Source organism: Rhea pennata, chromosome Z (genome assembly GCF_028389875.1).
Source record: "Rhea pennata isolate bPtePen1 chromosome Z, bPtePen1.pri, whole genome shotgun sequence".
NCBI classification, from domain to species: domain Eukaryota; kingdom Metazoa; phylum Chordata; class Aves; order Rheiformes; family Rheidae; genus Rhea; species Rhea pennata.
In genome coordinates, this window is record NC_084702.1 from 66332631 (window position 1) to 66345951 (window position 13321).

At 37.9% G+C, this 13321-nt stretch overlaps 1 protein-coding gene across 4 annotated transcripts in view; it reads right to left on the reverse strand.

Annotated features, from left to right (window-relative positions):
* GHR (growth hormone receptor) overlaps positions 1-13321 on the reverse strand; it is a 130799-nt gene that overhangs the window by 110320 nt on the left and 7158 nt on the right. The window contains exon 2 of one of the 4 annotated variants that reach the window (XM_062600015.1): positions 2539-2644. The exons of the other annotated variants lie outside the window; for them this stretch is intronic. The gene's annotated coding sequence lies outside the window, so the exon portion shown is untranslated. The remainder of the gene's footprint in view (positions 1-2538; positions 2645-13321) is intronic. 4 annotated transcript variants of the gene reach the window in all.

Here is a 13321-nt window from a genome sequence, read left to right on the forward strand (position 1 = left end):
AAAATGGAGAATTAGTGTAAACCAGACAAACATCCTTCCCATTTATTAAACTTTGCCAACTAACAGCAGATTTTAAACTAACAACTGAAATTTTTTAAAATGTAACAAAGGAAGGAGGCTAAAAGCTGCAAAATATTTCAGCTTCTGAGACTCACCTCACATCATCGGTCCTACTCAGGCATTGATCACTCTATTTTGTGATGGAAATAATCAAACGTAGGAAAAAAAGGACGACAAACATTCCTGATGACTCATTCTTTTCTTTCTCAGTAATTCCTTCCCCTCCCTTTTCCAAATGCCTCCTCCAATAGTTATGGCCATCAGTAATATAATTTATTAAGACAACTGTACTTTTCAAAAGGTTGCTCTTCAATGATTATAAAACACACAACTTACACTAATGCAGAAGTATCACTGTAGCTAAATTCAACTCAAATCCATAAAGGAGGGAAAGAGCACGATTATCTGCATGTCAGACAGCAGCCTAAAGGCTAGCTAACAACGATGACGCGTTCTGCACATACGAACCCAAACTTGTATTTTTGGTAATCAGGACAGGAAGCATTTCTTTTTAGGTGCAGGTGTCCAGTAAAACATAGTATGACCCATATGTGACAAGGAAATCAATGGCACTGTCCTCTTCTCTTGAGAGATCAGATGGCTCTGGAATGTAGTTAACATTTGTCCAAAGAGATGAAAAGAACTTGCAGATGATAGTATCAATCTGCTAATGGAGGAGAAAAGCTTAGCTATTACAATTAAAAGCATGCAAAGACATCTCCTGCAATCAATTAAACGCAAGTCTTTCTTTTTAATAGAGGCTATTTATTGCCACTATCAAGATGCCTATAAATTGTAAAGGGCAAAACTGCTTTCCAGCTCAGCGTTTATATCACTGAGAAAGGTAAGAGGCCTTGGGAGTTCGTTGCTTTAATTGTCATCTAAAGAAAACAGCAGGAAAGCGAAGACAAGACAATTTCTTCACTTTTTAAAAGCAGCTTAACTTTGAAATGCAATTTCTATACTTTAGTAAGTTTGGGATAATGTCCTATTAATCAGGAGGACACCCTCCTGAAATGAAAATATATTGGAGAAGATTCTTGCAAGCAACTAAAATTGATGTTTATTTTAACATGGAAGCTCATTTTTTGTACATAAAAAAGTATGACTCAGTCCTACACAGCAGTTTTACTATTAAGAACTTCCTGCCGCTTCCGCATGCTTACAAGATTCTGTGTAACATTTCCATGCTAAATTATGCCTTGCAGCTTTCCCTCTTTACTGCCCAGTCATGGAATGAGCTCTTCTCAGATAAATGTACGCATTCTCAGAGAGTACCTCTGATTTTTGACAGTGCTTTATGCTGAAAAAGCTCACTTTAGGATTGAGGCCTAAGTAGTGTCCACAGAGAGAGCAATATGCACTCAACTAATATAAAACTTGTACAGTAATCAGTTTGTTCACAGGTTGAAAAAAAGATGTCGAGAACAATACTGTTTCTACTCTCGTTTAAATAACTGAGGCATTCATACACCAACTACAGTGAACAGGATTGTATTGAGAAGTTACTCAAATTGCCAAGTCTGCTACAGGCATGCAAAATTCATGCAGCTGGCTTAAAACTGTGCTAAAAATGAGCTTTTCTACTATTTCTGAGGCATTAACCTTTAGCATTCACATTTGCAAAATTCTGTAGGCAACAAGGAAGGCTATAAACTTTCATCAAAAGCAAACAAAAACATGCCACAATTCTTAAGAAATGAAACGCCTTCAAGCATTCTATAGCACCATGTTTGGCATAAGATCTTTAGGCAGGTGCTAAACAGACAGGGAGGATCTGGGGAGGTAAAATGAACAAATTAAGCTAAGCTTACCATATGCATTCATCTGTTTTCAGCCCCCTCCCTGAACCCTCTGAAGATGACATTACCAATAAATAAATAGGATCCATCAGAAAAGAGAGGCTGTACCCACAACCAAGCATTATTTTTAACATTACTGCATTTCACAATATTCAAGTGGACAGTGTCCTTTTTCAGAATCAACCCTTTTATTACTGTCAGTTGACTGTAGCAAAAATTCACACTCAATGTCCCTCAATAAGACACCAGATGTCTCTTGAATAGCTTGAACATAAAGGGTAACGTGTTTTGTGTGCCCTCTTCGCTTTGCAAATATTTAATTAAATACAAATAGCATTAATTTTCTTCCTATGATCCATTTAGCAGTTTAAGAAGTTCACTCGAACACACAGGACTCGTTTAAGTAGCTCATGGTGCACAGTAATTATATAAGAGCTGTTACAGTGAAAATGGGATGTAAATTAATTAATGCTGCATGAACAAAACATTATTTTTCTGTACAAACCAGTTCACATCTTCAAAGTCTCTGTAAACCAGCCCTTATAATTTTGCACTGCATTCTGTCCTTTCCATCCCCACATAGACCAGAAAACAACAAATAAAAGATAAGATAACTGAGCACCGGGATTGGGAATCCAGCCAAGTCAAAGAACTAGGTTGTTCAATGGGAGCTCACCTGTGGCTCCAGTTTTCAGTACATGTGCAGCTAAGGTCATCTTTAAAGGAAGAAAGAAGCTGTGATGTCCAGAGAAAGGAGGCAGGCTGGAAGACAGCGGGGCAAGCTGTGCCAAGGAGAACGGGTGAAGGTCAGAAGAGTCCTACTGGCAAGTATTCGCCGACTCAGTCCCTCCCAGCTCCCACCCCTTTCCATTTGCCCTACAGGCAGAAACTCCTAGCCAAACACCCCCCCCCAACACACACACACACACACACACACACACACACACACACTTCCTACTTGCCAAACTCCCTCTCTAGGTATGCACCCTGTTCTCACATCTTCTCCAGGAGTTCAAATATTTCCATTTCCAGTGCTAAACACCAGTAATGTGCAAAACTTTTACAGTCTGTCCCATTGAATGTTCTTATAGCAAAAGAGAATGATCACCCTCAGCACAGTTTGGAAACTGTGCTCCCATTTGGTTTTCCAGGAAAAAGCCCTCTGACAGAAATGGGAATAAACAAGAAAATGTGTACAGGGATCATCTGGACATTTCAGGACAAAACTGCACTGAGTGAGCGCAATGGCCCTATGTACCCAAAAGTCAACAACTAGATTCCAAGTATTTTGGAATCTGAACTCAGTATTTCTTTGGTTAACAAAGTTTACAAACCTGAGTTAATGCCAGAGACAGAGAACATTTTCATTTTGCAATAAACCTCAGGGAGAGCAAAAGCTTAGCAAGGTCCTCCTTGTAGATGACAAAAACTACCGTTTAGTAGTTACATTTGCAATGTTGTATTAGTAGCAGTTGAGGCCAAAGGGGAAACTATACCGTCAAAAGCTTAACTTTGACCACCACAGTTATCACCTCAATCCATGAAAAGCACTGTTGGGATCTTTGCTGTCCACAAACCAAACAGGACTTTGCATGTTTACTCTGAAATGGAAAAGGGAAGGGGGAGAGAAGGGAAGGGAAGGGGGAGAGGAGAAGGGAAGGGAAGGGAAGACCTCTTGAATCACAGGCATATGAGTGATTATGACTTGGTTATATCCCATGAGTCAAGATAGTTTTCTCAATATTTTATTATATGATTAAATGTCAGAGTGTAAATACTATTAACCAATATAAGGTAAGGAGTAACTGGCTGGAGTGCAGTTTCGCAAAAGAAAGAAAAATTCAAACATAGCTCTATAATGCAATAGGAGTTTGGAGTAACCACAAAGTGAATGTGAGCCAATGCTGCAATGTCATTGTCTCAAAGGCAAGAGTCATTCTGTAACACACTAATGGGAGCATCACATGTGTGACCCAGGAGATTAATTGTTCCACTCTCCAGGGCTTCTGAACACTATGTTCCGTTTTGGGCAGCTCATTCTTGAACCGGTTGTTGACAAACTGAAGAGTGTGCAGAAGACAGCAATAAAGATAAGAAATTCAGAAAACCTGACCTACACCTATGAGAAAAGTGTAAAGAATGGTGTTTGGCTTACAAAAGAGAAGTGAGACATGGGGAAGCAGAACAGAGAAGGAATGAAGAGAAATACAGTAAATCTTCCAGTCTGTAAAAGTTGTTGCAAAGGAAACACCAATCAACAATTCTTCATGCCTGTGGTGTTAACACAAGTACCAACCGTGATGAAGCAAATTCTGATTAAGTTTTTTGAGTAACTTTCCAACTGGGTAATTAAGAGAAGCAAAACCACCCATAGTGTTGTGGAGCCTCCACAGACTCTCTGACAACTCACTCAACTATGCTCTACAGCTCTGTTGTCCCATCTGCAAAAGAGGTAACAGTTTTCCTATTTACACAGCAAACTCTTCAGGGACAGGCAGATTAGTAATAAATGTCTGCTTAACGTCTACTACGTTATCATTAGCAATAGTATCATGTCTATCATAACCCTTATCTGACATTATCATCTTGCATAATCAACATCTGACATTAGTAAATATTCATTATCTTTTTAATCTGTTCAGTGGCATTTCTAGTATCTTCAGAAACATAACAGAAATAGTCTTCTCCATTAAAGAAAACTAGCAGCAGTTAGCACAAGAGCAAAAGACAAAGTTCAAAAAACACATCGTTTTGGGGTGAGGAAAAAAATTAAGTTGACTCCATTTGTATTGAAATATAATTGTAAAGGAGGACCAATTTATTTTAATTTCTAGTCAATCCATAATATTTTATACAATTCAATGAGACATATATTTTTGTTTATTAGCAGAATTTATTTGATATTATTTCTATTTTGCTTTTTTTTTTTCTTTCAGCTCCATTAAAATCATGCTTCAGGCTGAAAAAATGATTTTTTTTTTTTAGTTAAAATATGTTAGAGCAGTCTCACATTTATGAAATTAAACAGCCCCAGCTACTTTTAAGACAGCTATAAACTGGCTTGGTTTATTGAAAACTCTATTCTTCCAGCAATTCACTACTTGACTGCATCCAGAGTCAAGCTTATAATGAAAAGCTTATACATCAAAGCACGGAGCAGACTAAATATTTTCATTATGAATTAAAAATTCAAGCACTGTAATATTTCATCAGGCTACATTCAAAATTTCCTTAAAATTTGAGATTTCAGAAAAATACTTTCCTACAGCCATTTTAGCAAGTAAAAAGGAGCAGGTAATAACAGGGAGTGTCAGACTGCAGAAGGCTTACAGCATGCCAAAAAAAAATGTATTAAAAGCAGAAGTAGACAACATGTAGCGCAGTCACATGCAACTGTATTTGTTTCATATTGCACTGTAAAATATCCTACCATTCCTGAATGCAGTCAAGAATCCAGTCCTCCAGGGCAGGTATCTTTGTATTCATTTAGCATAATTTACAGAATTGCAAATTATATCTATGACACCGTAATAGTAATGAATTAATATGTCACCTGGGGCAAGAGTCTCCCTTCCTATTTACCATAGCAGATAGCACATACCATGAAAATTTTGCATGTACCATTGAACATCAGGCATTAAACTTAGGTAGTTGAATTAAGATCTTAGTCTTAGGTACTAGCTCATTACAGTCAGTAGACTCTTCAGAAAGGACTAATAATTCAGGCATTTAATGCTTACTTAAACTCTTCTTAATATTAGAACATAGGAATATTCTCCAGTAACTGAAGTCTTGGCCTAGTGACACTTGATATATTGAAAAAGCTTATGATAATGGTGGATATTTATTCACATAATCAATGGGGTATCCAACACACATTTACTTGCCTGACTTCGAACAAACCCAGATGCAAAACAATTAATTGTATTAACACACCTTCACGTATTTTCACTGTTTCCATAAAGGCCTAACACCCTCAGAAGCGCAGGCGATGTAAAAGATGTTTACAATATTCTTTCTCTTCTGCTATAAACTGAGTTGCCTTTAGCAGGTCACAATCACAGGAAGGACCAGACCAACCTGTACTGACAAAATAAACTAACTGGCATTAACCTGTACTTTCAGTTAAAGTTCTGCTTTTTTTCAGTATAACAATTTTGTAGATGCATAATAAGGTTTTGGATTAACATAGCAAGTATTTCTTTTAAATAAAAACATAAATCAAAATTAAAAAAAATAATGTAAACCCTACTTGTATCATCTAACCAGACCAGGCATCATTAGATCGCATCTTCCATTTGCTGCTAAGGTTAAACCTTGTCCATCCCCGCTTGACTGAAACTGGATTGTAATGCCCGACTTGTAGAGCTCTCAAATCCCTTGTCTCTGGTTAAAGGAGTCCTTGGGTCACCCGATAATGACACCCGTGAACTTGGGCCACGTAGCAGTTGTATTGCAGTCAATGTTAAGGAAGTAGATCCCAATGCCAAAGAGTGTCCCCAGCACAGGCATGAGGCACCAGCTGTCCCAAGGTTGCCTCTAACCCCAGTCCTGTGACAAGACGGACTGTATCTGTCATGTGGGGCTGTCAGAAAGCAGCCTCGTGTCTGATTAAAGTCCACCTGGCTGTGGGCTGCCCTTTCTGATGTCAAGGCATCCCACTACCATGGTCTTCCCACCTCTCCTGCTATCCAACACTTGGGTGACAATGCATCAGCTCACCAATTAGGATGAAACTAGGCCTTGCTGTTGCCTTTTTCTTCAGTTAAGATGACCTTCTTGATTCACATGCAAGCTGATTTGTCCTACACTGGCAAAATGATTTATGCTGACACAGACAAAGAGTAGCAACACAAAGCTTGCTTGGGAGAGAGGGTGCAACCACCTTTTCCAGAGGTGGAAGATTCTCTGCTCAGCATGATCCAAGTGTGAAACTGTGCTCTGAACCAGGAAAGCTGCTCTGGCATCCTACTGATGACCTTCATTTCTATGCCACAGAGGCCATAAGATTGATTCATTCAAGAGATACATTATGTAGAACATTTTCATGTTTAATCTTTGGCCAGTCTTTTGAAGGTACTTTGTGTTAGAAACTCTCCTAAACAGACTGTATACTTAAATAGATCCAGCAAAGCTGTGTCACTCTACTTGTAGTGACTCTGAAGATTTAACTTCAGATTCAGAAATTGCAGCTCCTTTGAGAAATAACAGGCTTATACTACAGCAAATTGTCAGGACATTGACAGTCAAAAGATGGTTAGAATGAAATTCCATAAAGCAAAGACAATGCCAGCTGGTAAATTCTCAGGTTTTCATTGATATGGTCTGTATTTACAACTGGCTTCAGGAGATTTTTTGTAGGTCCTAGCATCAAAGGCCAGAACTCTAAATTCACTTCTGTATATACATGCACATTTATAAATTTCTGTGTATAAGATTAGGTAGGTAAACACCATATTTTCCTTTGGTAAAACATGCTACAGGACACAGAATACCTCCAGGAAAAAAAAATCATACACTTAAATGCTCTGCAAGTAACCAAATATGCTTGATGACTAACTCCCAGCTGTGAAATGTAACATCTCATTCCGTCATGACAAAATAGTTGCTGATAAGGGATGAAGCAAATCACTCCTTCAGAAAGGAAAAAGTTGATATATCCACACATTTACTTCCCCCAAAGTTTTTTCACCTTATGGAACTTGCAGAAAAATTTTGTTTCAGCCTACAACTATGGAGGCATTTCAGCTGTATGCTTAAAATAAGATCTATTTTTCCTGTCTACAAAGCAGCCAAGAAAATGCCAAAAATTAATTAGGAATGAGAAGCATACAATGCCATGTGAGCTGAAACAGTTTTTAGTCTGGAAAATAAAACACTTAACAACAGATATGGAATGCTTTTGCTCAAGCTCTTTTATTCAGAACTGGCATGACTGATTTGAAAAATAAGAGATCATGCGCCAGCCTACTCTTCAGGAAGAGTTTGGATGGCTGAAGAATTCAAACAGGAGAAGAAACATCAGACTAATCACATCAGGTGTCTATATTAATTTTGCAGAAAGAAAATGACCATATCCACTGAAAGACAGCACCATACCAGAAGACCATCAGGCAATTCTCCATGAAGCGATCTCCATTCTTGCACACCATTTTCCACTTGGGGAATGCCAGATCCCTGTTTGCTAAAGAGAAAGCTTACAGACATTCTGAGAATCGTGAAAAAATGATTTTTCTCTTGCAGATACATCATCACATGGCAGAGACAGATTATCCATCTGTCTAAAAGGACATACTTACTGGTGTTGCTTGGTTAAGTTTCTCTGGGTTTATGAAAAAAAAATGTTTAATAAACATTTGAAGTCACAAACTGAATTTTATGAAAGTATGCTGAATTTTGAGGAAATGCCCAGAATTCTTGTGCATGATAAAACTCAGATTTGTTAGTGAGCAACAGGAGATGTCTACCGACTCCTTGCTTAGGAATTCTCCATTCAGTCTCACAAGAAGAGTTCTCTTTAGGCTCAACTTGCTGATGAACAATGCAGGGAAGTTTCATGATGAAAAAATTTCTTCGTATCACATAACCTATTGCTGCCAAGTTATCCAATGTGTATCTGTTCCGAACAATGCTGGCTGTGTTTTTCAATTACTTAAAGTAGCTGTGAAGTTATTGCCCTTTGCCTCACAAGACAGGCGTGCTGTGAACTGGGTCATAAAATAATCAACAAACCTGACTCCCAGAAAGGATGTTGGATTGCTTCTAGCAGCACCTACCACCACAGCAACTAAATATAGCTGGTTAACGTAATGGTGGATTTTCATTTCTTTATTAACAAATTGCTCAAGGTAGTGTGATAAGCAGCAAGATAACCTTAATAGCCTGACTTCATATTCCACCATGAATCTTTAATTCACGTAAAACTTTCAGTTCATGCTATTGCCAAAGAGAAAGGCTTTAATAAAGGAGATACAAGATTTACAGTAATCTAAAAACAGGTATTTCAAGGATAATGTATCCAACCCAAGCAAAACCTGACTTTTTACTAATTCCAACAGCACATAAAAACTAAGAGCACAATACACTCAAAACAATACCCAACCACTCACCAAATATTCCACTGATTTAAAGGAGGAAAAAAAAAAAAAAACCAAATTGCTGCAGTGGTTCCACTATGGTTTAGAAGCAGATGCCATTAACACAGTGCTCTGAACATCATCTAAATGTTCACCTCTGGCTGAGGTCTTTCTGAGCTCACTGCAGAGAACACAGTCATGGTGAGAAACATGGCTACATTCCTAGCCACAAGAAGCACAATGCTTCCAGAAACTACTGCTTGGGAAGCTCAGACCAAATCTTTTACTCCAATCCTATAACCTATTCTGCAACTCTTTTTCACAGCTACATTTAAATTCCCAAATGTGAAATATGCTGTATGCACTCCTAGAGCTAACAAGACAGATGAGAAACACTTCGCTCATAAATATCATTTCTACCAGTTTGCCTGTCATTCAAACAGTCAGGTAGTCAGTAAAGTATTAATAAACTCCTAGAAGAACTGGACTTATTATTGACTTTGAGCAATTTTTGAAAACTAATCCCCCCAGTGGTGGCTGCTGTTCTCTCTCATTCAGCATCAGCATCTGGCAACAAGGGATTCCACTGAGTAATCTTGGCAAGACTTGGAGAGACTGTTTTGAATTTTCTTCACAACTTCTCAGTGCCTGACTGAATTAGTAATTCAAGATGAAACAACACTATTGTGAGTTCTTCTGATCCCATGGCAATTATTTCTAATGGTCCTCATGGCACTCCGTCTTCACATTTTCCTAAATTTATTACAATCAAATGACTGTCTTCTATACAGTGACATGCTTGGTAATAAAGGGAAGAAAAGCAGCCAACATTTAAAGCAATGTCCATAGATAGGCTCTGAGATAAGCAATGACCAGAAATTCTAATGACACTACATAAAATACATCCTAATGTATTAAAATACTATCTGCAGAAAGTTCCCTACATATAATCCAGCAAGGTCCTGTTCCACTCGTCTGAGAGCAGTGACCAGGACAGCTTTGCAAGCATCATTTCTCATCCACTAGACAAGACTAGAGGTCTAGGAAGAAAAAAAAGACAGAATGTGAGGAGGGTTGTTTGCTCATTTTTATTGTTTTAATGATAAACAGCACTAGTTGTCTTCTGTACTAACAGAAGTGCTCTACTGAGAGAAAGACAAAGGAATGAATACAAAGAGCATTAGAGGTCAAAAGTCAATGCCCAAAGCCAAAGCTGTCAAAAAGCAACTATTTATAATGCAGAGCATCCAAAAAGTCTGTTTTGTTCACTTCAGACATACACACCTTCAACCTTGACTTGTTATGTTAGAAAAACCTCTCTCCTCTTTTCACACCTCAGTCCCTTTGCACATTCCAAGAAGCTTTGCAACTTAAAGAATCAGTGACAGCCTGGAAGCAGCACTACAATTTGACCTGCTTTTGGTGCTTTTTTGTTCCATTTTGATTCCTCCATAACTGTATTACAGCACCTACAAATGATTGCCAGTCACCTCCACTACAAACTGCACAAATAAAACAAAACTCAGATTAAAATTCATTTTTCCTCAGAAGATGCTTTATTTCTGCCCTTTAATTATGGTAATGAATGTGGCTGCTTGTTCAGACTTCCTGCTGTTCTGTATTAGCCAGCTTCCATATTGGCCAGTGCCCACATACACCAGCTTCTGCAGCTCTACAGCTCTGTAGAGCTTCTGCAGCTCTTAAATTCTCTTATGCACAAATTTTATCATTTGCTGCTCCTTCTGCACTGGAAACCAACTGGTGAATTCACATACATTAGCACGAACTCAGTCAGAGACTTCAGCTTCTGCTCAATAATCCAAACATTGAGGAATAGCAAAGAAACTGTGAAAGGAATACAAGGCAGATGTACTGGAAGACTACTGATTGCACCTCTGAAGCTATGACCGCCTTTTCCTTCAGCCATGCATAGTTCAACACTTTAACAAATTGACTTCTCTATGGATTGGCTGGAAGTGGTCCATGACTTCAGTCAAAGACTTCTAATAACACTTTTGAAAAGCACTTATTTGTATTGTTCAGGTGGAGAGTAAGCAAAACATAAAACACATGGAACATACCAATTTATGAGGATGTTAAGAATGTCACAAACACAGCATTTTGCCACTGTCCACCAGAGCTACCCTGCCAAGGTACAATCACGTGGCAAGAGCTAGAGATTGCTTACTCACCCTATAAAAGAATCTTCTGTAGATCCTTCTGCACCTTCTATAAAACATGCAATTCAGAAAATCATACCCATAATTGCAAGCCAACTTTCTGTCAGAAAAGATGGAATAAACAAAACAAAATAACCTTGCTTGGCCTTTTATATATTACTATGTATGAAGTTCAAGATGAATTATATACAATAAAGCAGCATACAATTCAATAGTTTGGAATTATAATTCTTTATAGATTATTCTGTTAAAGAATGCTCAAAGTCAACTTTAAGCACATAAGTTCAGTAAGTTGTGGATCACCAGTCTGGTATTTGGTTTTGTCAACTATCTAACACAGCTGCTTGTCAGAAGAAAACAAGAAATCCTCAAGTGGAAGTCTTCGCAAGTAAACTGCCTTCTTCCTCATGGTCAATATTGATACTGACACAGCAGAGCTTAAAAGGATTCTTTCCTCCTTCCTCAATCTATTGCTACTTTCCTTCTCTCTAAGGCCAGCTCATACAATTTTTCCAGAGAAAAACGCTTAATAGTTTAATGATTTTCAAGCTGGTAGGCTACTTCAGCAGTACCTATGAAAAAAGGCAGCATAATTAAGTTAATACTTGCTTTAATGTAAATATGTAACATTTTAACAGGGCTCGTACATCCACCAAAAGCGTTTTAATGGTTTACAACTTAAATGAAAAATAATTGCTTGACCAAGCATATTCATCTCCTGCTTTCAGCTGTATGATGGTTTTGGCACGTAGCTCAAGAGGCAAAGGAGTCTGGCCACCCTGATAGAGCAAACAGAAAACAGTAAGAACAGATAGCTGTTTAACTTCTAGATCTAGAGGCTACAGCTGAAGTTGCTACTCTGTAGCACTTGTCAATCTGAAAGGGAATGAATGTACCTTTCATGCTAATCTCAAGACATCTGATAAAGGAAGATGTCTGAGATCTAGGGAAGAAAAAAAAATAAAAAGGGACTCTTCTGTGCCCTTTAAGTGTATTTGTAAGGATATGTCTACATCGTAGGAATAAGATTATCACATTACAGCCTCTGTCAGAACAGGTTCCTTGATAAGAATCTTTTAAACCCGTTTTTTAAAAATCCAGACAATAAATAATTAGTACGAGATACCTCTTCGGTTTCAGGCATAAGAACAAATGATGCCAGTCATTTTTATTGATGTCTGAAGCTTTTCATGCCTCAGTACCAGGAATAAAATGAAAACTGCAGTATAAACATATACTATGAGTACCTATAGCTCACATATAGAACAAGTTGGTGAAAGGTATCAGTTGTTAGATGCAAAAATATCATCTTTCAGTTCCCTGCCTTTTGTTAGGGGCTGCTGCATTAGCAGTCTCCTACAACACACTGCAATCAGTATGCATTTTGGAAGTCACAACAGTGCAAGATCCTTGCAAAACAACTTCCACACTAGTGAAAACATTTCTATTGTTACCACAGATATCATCTGGAAAGTGGCATAACTACTATGGCCAAATCTATAGGACATCACATTTCTAGGTGCAATTCAAGTTACACTTGAATTTTTAATCACCTTGTGTTCTTTTCCTGTGTAGTCCAACCTCAAGCATCCTTACATAAATCCTTAACATTCAGTCTTAAATATGCTTACTTGATCACTAGTTACATGATTAATGCCTAGCTTGCACCTTAACATACTGCCAACGAATAGGTAAGAGTCTGCAACTTCAGACTTTCTAATACCAGCCAACGATTCTCCAGGCTTTTGTACCCTGGTCTTTCTATCTGCACATATTTTATTTTCCTTCTGAAATTATTCATAATCTATACACAGTCCCTGGCTTTTGACCCTTCATTCCACATTACCTTCTCTTCTCTTCTGCATGATCTGGCAAACTGAAACATCTTCAGAATGTGTTTCTGCTGTGGAAAACTTATTCCCTGTTCTACTTTGAGATGTCCTGTGGTTAACCATGCTCTCAGCTTCCTTAGGCTTGAAATAATGTTCAAATGGTAGGCTAAAATTCTTTAAAAATTAATTAGATCTGACATTTATATCTTGGTGTACAAAACCGCAGTGTGACTATGGAAGCTGCTGTATGACTACACGTATGTTTTGGTTATGTTGGTCAATGTGAACAACTAGTGCACAGCATGAAAGTGGGGAGAAGATTTTTTATTATTATTATTCCTAAGCCCAAAATATAGCACATTCTTTCTTTC